This window comes from Chrysochloris asiatica, unplaced genomic scaffold, assembly GCF_000296735.1.
Source record: "Chrysochloris asiatica unplaced genomic scaffold, ChrAsi1.0 scaffold00318, whole genome shotgun sequence".
NCBI lineage: Eukaryota > Metazoa > Chordata > Mammalia > Afrosoricida > Chrysochloridae > Chrysochloris > Chrysochloris asiatica.
In genome coordinates, this window is record NW_006408836.1 from 1,611,321 (window position 1) to 1,618,994 (window position 7,674).

General features: G+C 38.4%; 1 protein-coding gene across 2 annotated transcripts in view; it reads left to right on the top strand.

The window, feature by feature from the left end:
* RGS7BP (regulator of G-protein signaling 7 binding protein) overlaps window positions 1-7,674 on the top strand; it is a 233,311-nt gene that overhangs the window by 200,652 nt on the left and 24,985 nt on the right. The window lies entirely within an intron of this gene.

The following is a 7,674-nucleotide window of genomic DNA, read 5'->3' on the forward strand; positions in this document are numbered from 1 at the left end:
GAGAAAAGAGAAAAAAGTTTACTTGTGTTTTATTGTCTATGCAAAGGCATTCAACTGTGTGGCTCATAATAAACTATGTAACAAACGAACTTTGAAGAATGGGTATTCCAGAACACTTAATTGTGCTAATGCCAAACATGTATTGTGTACAAGAGACAATCATTCAGACAGAACAAAGGGATAATGTGTGGTTTAAAATCAGGAAAGGTATATGTCAGAGTTGTATCCTATTACCATATTTATTCACTGTATATAATGAACCCTGATATGGTGCAGTAGGGCAAGCACTGGACTCCTAACTGCACAGTTCAGTTGACATTGCAAAGCCACCAGCTGCTCTCAGAAACAATCTACAGGGTCGCTATGAGTCAGCACCTATCTGACACCAGACAACAATAACAACTAAGCAAATAATCTTAAAAAAACTGGACTATCTGTAAAAGTATGTGACATCAGCATTGAAAGAAGGCTCATTAGCAACATGTTATATGCAGATGACACCTCCATGGTTGCTGAAAGCTGAGGGTTTGAAGCTCTTGCTGATAAAGATCAAAGACTACAGCTTTCAATATGGATTACAACTCAATGTAAAGAAAACAAAATCCTCACAACTGGACCAATAAAAAACATGATAAATGGAGAAAAGATTGGGGTTGTCAAAGATTTCATTTTGCGTGGATCCATAATCAGCGTTCATGGAAGCAGTTGTCAAAAAAATTGAATAACATATTGCATTGGGCAAATATGCTGCAAACAGCCTCTTTAAAGTATTCGAGAGTAAAGATACCACTTTGAGGACTAAAGAGCACCTGACCCAAGCCATGTTTTTTTTCAAATGCTGCATTTAAATTATGATGTTGGCAAAGAATATATATTGAAAGTACCATGGACTGCCAGAAGAACAAAGATATCTGTCTTGAAAGAAGTACAGCCAGAATGTTTCTTAGAAGGGAAGATGGTGAATCTTTGTCTCTCATACTCTAGACATGTTTTCAGGAGGTGTCTGTCCCTGGAAAAGGACATCATACTTGGTAAAGTGAGGATTAGCAAAAAAGAGGAAGACCCCCCCCCCCCAGTGAGATGGATTGGCACAGTGGGAGCCACAATCTCAAGCGTAACAATTGTAGCATGATGCAGAGCCAGGCAACGTTTCATTCTGTTGAGCATAGGGTCACTCTGAGTTGGAGTTGACTCTAAGGCACCTGACAACAATAACATCTGCCAGTATAACTTACAAGGGTGCTTCAGAAATCTGTGAACCATTATTTTACTTTGAAAATGTTATAGAGTAGTATTTGTGTTATACTCAGTAGAATTAATGTGGGCCAAAGTGGTATGATGGTTCAGTGGTGGAATTCTTGCTTTCCATGTGAAAGAGCTAGTTTCTATTTCCAACCAGTGCGCTCATGTGCGTCCTAACCCATCTGTCAGTAGAAGTCTGTATGTTACTCTGCTACTGAACAGGTTTCAGCAGAACTTCTAGATTAAGATGGACAGGTAGAAAGACCTGAGCTCTACTTCCGTGAAACAGTGAGAGACCCTATGGATTACAAAGTCTATTCCCACCACCCACCATGGGGATGGTGAAGGACTGGGTAGCAGTGTTTACCATTGTGTATGGGGTCATTATGGTTTTGAGGTTGTTATAAGTCGGAGGACAAGGCAAGGACAGCGAACAACAATTAGTAGACTTACAACAAGCAGTAAGTGTTATCATAGTTGTTGTGGACTGGAATTTATGCTTTCTTTTTTTTTAAAGTTGCATATAAAGGAAATAGGGAAAGGGCTCCAAGAAGGCACATCACATTGCCTTGTATCTTCTTGCCCCATTAGGATAAAAGCTTCAGGCTCTATATTACTGACCACAAAGTCCGTGAACCTGATCATTCTGCCTGTGAGTGAATTCCTTCCCCTCCTCTTCTTTGCCCAAATCATACCCCATTCTTCAAGGCATTTCAAAAACCACAGGATTATAACGGGAGTCACATATCCTTTCAGATGACCCTCTCCTTCAAAGTTTTGAAAAACAGAGAGTTGTGTATTGGGAGCCCCCTTTTGCCTCTCTCATTCAACCACCCTTGCTCAAACTAAGGTTGAAGAAATAGACTGTTGTAGAGGGGCAAATAAGACTGAATTTACTACTGCATTGTAGCAGAAGAAGCAAAGCTAATGTTTTTAGGAGGTCAGTGCCCTCCAACTGTGAAAAGGTGATGTGTTAAATTATGTGTTTAATTAATTCCACCAAATTGCATACTGCATAATTAGAAAAAGAATTCCTCAGGCAAGTTTGTTCATCCAGGACTAATGTGCATAAAATACTCACAGATGCATCACAGGATCCTCATCAGTAAACTTGTGTCTGTGCTTTCGGTGAATATTCAGAAGGCTGTTTTCCACTCCAGTTGTAGGAAAGGTGTATAGTTACCACTGCATTGTCTGTGAGGGTTAAGAATTCCAGAGACAAACCATTTTTCTAGTTTCTGCCATATCATTAATCTAAGAAAAATACTTCTTGTGTGATTTTATAAGGAAGAGCCATCTTTTCCACAATTTTGTTGTTTATTTTAGTTTTTGTTTATTTGGTCTTTTGTTTCTACATTTTTTTTAATATACAAAAGCAACCACACCAGGATTTAGGGAAACTAAGTCCAGAGATGTAGCTGCTATCACAAGAATTCAATAAGCTATAGTGTTTTCTTATGAGCTAATAAAAAGCTTTACTACCATACAAGTGAATAAAATTACATAAAAGATTAAAACAATAACATAACTAACCTTTTCCATACTACCTAATATTATGCAATGCCTTTGTAATTTTTGTCATCCATATCCAGCACTTTATTGTCCATAAGAAGAGACTATTTTTCTTTCACCTCTATATCAGTGAGAAAGTGAGTGAGTGAATAAGTGAATGGATGGATGAATGGCAAAGCTAGGTTCAAAACCTACTTTTCAGACTTTGTAAGCCATTCTTATGGCAACAGGATAATCCCCCTGCAGGTGCACAGATGTTTATGGCCCAATAAATGACAGACACACAGGCTACTACAGCCTCAGAGGATACCTTTAACTTCAGATAAATTTATGGCTGAACCACTTCAGAGATTTGTTTCCAGAAAGTATCAATTTATTTCCTTGCATAGTTAACATAAATCTGAATGGATTGGGAGTGCACTGCCGGGATGGCTGCCCAGGACGAGGCCCTTTGCATGGCATTTTAGCTGATGGCACTTTATGATGTTGGCAGAGTAAGACTGAAACATGAGACAAGGCTCTTCCCTCAAAGGAAGATACTAGTACACTGAAGGAGACTGGAGAGCAAAAGAAATAGAAGGTGAATCCATTATGCTGTTGTTGTTGTTATTAAGTGCCATCGAGTTGGTTTTGACTCGTAGTAACCCTGTGTAGGGCTTCCGAGATACAACTGGTGGGTTTGATATATATACACACAAATACACATATGTATATATACATGTTTATTGTTGTTAAGTGCTGTTGAATCAGTTCCAGCTCATAGTGACCCTTAAAGAGTTTCCAAGGAGCAGTTGGGGGTTGAACTGTCAATCTTACAGTTAGCAGTCAGAGCTCATCCTACAACATACCTGGACTACATATACATACACACACACACACACACACACACGCATATTTACTGTTTTTGGTGTTGTTAAGTGTCGTTGAGTCAATTCTGATTCATAGCAACCCTGTATAGTGTTTCCAAAGAGCAACTGATGTGTTTGAACTGCTGACTTTGCAGTTAGCAGTACAGTGCTTATCCTACAGCTCCACACCAGGACTTATTGTTGTTGGTGGTTAGTGGTTATGTGCCGTGGAATCAGTTCTGACTCATAGTGACCCTGTACAGGGTTTCTAAGACTATAAATCTTTACGGAAGCAGAAAGCCTCATCTTTTTCCCACGGAACAGCTGGTAGTTTTGAACTGCTGACCTGTTAGGTGCCATCAAATAGGAACTTGTTTCTACTCATAGTCACTCCATGTACAACAAAATTTTGCTAGATCCTGAGTCATTCTCACAATCGGTGCTATGTGGGAGCCCACTGCTACAGCAATGGTAACGCCATCTCAGTGAAGTCTTCCCTTTGTTCCCTGATTCTTTATCTTCCAGATGCAATGTTCTTGGATAACTTGCTCAGCATACAGATTAAATAGGTATGGTGAATATCGCAACTCTGATGCATACTTTTTCTGACTTTAAACCATGTAACATCTCTTGTTCCGTTCAAATGACTGTCTTTTGATCTATATACAGGATTTGCATAAACATAATTGGGTGTTCTGGAATTCCCTGTATTCTCAATGTCATCCATAATTTGTTATGGTCCACACAGTTGAATGCCTTTGCATAGTCAATAGAACATAGATAAACATGTTCCTGGTATTCTTTACTTTCAACCTCCATCTGACATAAGCAATGATATCCCTAATTTCATGTCCTCTTCTGAGTCAGGCTTGACTTTCTGGCAGTTCCCTGCCAATGTACTGCTGCAATAGTTTTTGAATTATCATTAGCAAGATTTTACTTGCATGTGATATTAATGATACTGTTTGATAATTTCTGCATTCTGTTGGGTCACCTTTCATTGTAAAGACCACTTTCCAGTCTATTGACCAGGCAATTGTCTTCCAAATGTCCTGGCATAGACAAGTGGGTCCCTTCAGCACTGCATCAGTTTGTTGAAACATTTCAGATGGTATTCTGTCAATTCCTGGAGCCTTGTGTTCCTGCCACTTGGACTTGTTCCTTCAATACCATTGGTTCTTTATCATATGCTAACTCCTGAAATGATTGAATGTTAGCCAGTTGGGGTGGGGAAGGGCAGTGACTCTGTATTCCTTCCATCTTCTTTTACTTTTAATTTCTTTTATTTTCCTTTAGCTTCTCTATGTTCTAGAACAAGTTTCAGAGTCTCTTCTGACATCCATTTTGGTCATTTCTTTCTTTCTTGTCTTTTTAAAGACCTTTTGCTTTCTTAATGTATCATGTCCTTCCACAATTGTATGGCCTTCAACCATTCTTGGACATAGTGTGTTCAGTCTGTCAAATCTATTCTTGAGATGGTCATTAAATTCAAATGAGATATATTCAAGGTCATATTTTGGCTTATGTGTACTTCTTTTCATTTTCTTCAACTTTAATTTGAACTTGCAAATGAACAATTGATTTTCTGTTCCACAGTAGGCCACTGGCCCTGTTTTGATGGATGAGTTTGAGCTTCTCCCTCATCTTTTTCCACAGATGTAGTTAATTTGATTCCTGTATATTTCATCAATGGAGGTCCACATGTATATTCAGTTTATGTTGGTGAAAAAGGTATTTGCAATGAATAAAACATTAATCTTTAAACATTCTGTCAAGTGATCATTGGCACCATTTCTGTTACTGAACCTGTATTTTACAACTACTGATTCTTCTCTGTTTCAACTTTCACATTTCAATCACCAGTAATTATGAATGCATCTTGATTATAGGCACATGGATATTATCCTATCACTGCACTGTACTTCAGGATAGATCTTAAAATGTTCTTTTTGGTGATGAATATGACACCATTCCTCTTCAATTTATCATGCCCAGCATAATAGACCATACAATTGTCCAATTCAAAATAGCCTATACCAACCTATTTCTGCTCACTAATGCCTAGTATATCAAACTTAATGCATTCCATTTCAATTTTGACAACTCCCAATTTTCCTAGAATCATTTTTAGTACATTCCACATTCTGATTATTAATGGGTTCTTGCAGTTGTTTCTTCTCATTTTGTGTCTTGCCTGTCAAAAAATGAAGGTCCCAAAAGCTTTGCTCTATCTACATCATTAAAGTCAACTATGAGGGGGTCATCATTTGACACTGTAGGATAAGCCTTGGACTGATAATTGAAAGGTTGGCAGTTCAAGCCCACCAGCCCCTTCCTCCAGAAACTCTATACAAAGTCACTATGAGTTGGAACTGACTTGATGGCACTTAACCAAACAACATACTTTGAGAAGGGAGGTCTTTCCCGGTCATATTTTGAATGCCTTCCAATCTAAGGGTCTCATCTTCTAGCATTATATCATGCAATATTCTACTATTCATAAGGTTTTCAGTGGCCATTTTTTTTGAGAAGTGGATTGCCATCAGTCTTAGTCTCAAAGTTCTGCTGAAACCTGTCTACCATGGGTGACCCTTCTGGCATTTGACATATGATTGAAATAGCTTCCAGCATCACAGCAACATGCACTAGAAATTGTATGTTGTCATGAAGCATAACAAATGGGCAGGTGAGTTTCAACTAACTGATGCAGCACTAGAGGCACTCACTCATCTATTCCAAGATATTTAGAAGACAACTACCAGGCCAATTGATTGGAAGCTATCCAAATTTGTGTCCATTCCAAGGAAAGGTGAACCAATGGAATTTAGAAATCATTGAATAATATCATTAATATCACATGCAGCTTAAATTTTTCTGAAGATAATTCAAATAACGTTGCAGCAGTACATCGACAGGGAGCTACCAGAAATTCAAGTCAGATTTGGAAAGCACATGGAACTAGAGATATCATTGTTGATATCATGTGGGTCTTGGCTAAAACAGAATACCAGAAAGATATTTAGTTGTTCTTTATTGACAATGCAAAGACAACTGACTGTTTAGATCATAATGAACTACACCCCAGAACACTTAAATGTGCTCATGAGGAACCTGTATATAGACCACAAGAAGCAGGCATTCAAACAGAGCAAGGGGACGCTGAATCATTTAAAATCAGGAAAGATGTATGCTAGGACTGTATTCTTTCACCATACTTATTTAACCTGTGTGTTGAGCAAATACTCCAAGAAACTCGATTATATGAATAAGAACATGGCATCAGGATTGGAGGAAGACTAGGATATGCAGATGACACCAACTTGCTTACTGAAAGTGAAAGAGGACTTTAAAACTTACTGATGAGGATCAAAGACTACAGCCTTCATTATGAAATGCACTTCAATGTAGAGAAAACAAAAATCCTCACCTCTTGACCAATAAATAACATCATGATACATGGAGAAACAATTGAAGTTGTCCATGTTTTCATTTTGCTTGGATATACAGTCAACACTCATGGAAACAGCAGTCAAAAGACTTCTTTAAACTGCTAACGAGCCAAGATGTTACTTTGAGGACTAAGATGCACTTGACCAAAGCATGGTATTATTAATTGCCTCAAAGACACGTGAAAGTTGGACCATGAATAAGGAAGACCGTAGAAGAATCAATGTATTTGAATTATGGTGTTGAGGAAAAATATCCCAAGTACCATGGACTATCAAAACAAGCAAATTTGTCCTAGAGGCAGTACAGTCAGAATGCTCCTTAGAGGCGAGGATGGCAAGACATTGTCTCTTGTTCGTTGTATATGTTGCCAGGAGGGACGAATCCTTGGAGAAGAACATCGTGGTTGGTAAAGTGGAGGATCAACAAAATAAGAGGAAGATTGCCAATGAGATGGTCTGATTCAGTGGCAGCTACAATGGGCTCAAACATAAAAACAATTGTGAGAATGGTGCAGGAACTGGGCAGTGTTTCATTCTGTTGTGCATAAGTCACTATGAGTTGGAACTGACTTAAGGGCACCTAACAACAACAACAACACACACATATATATATGTTGTTGTCA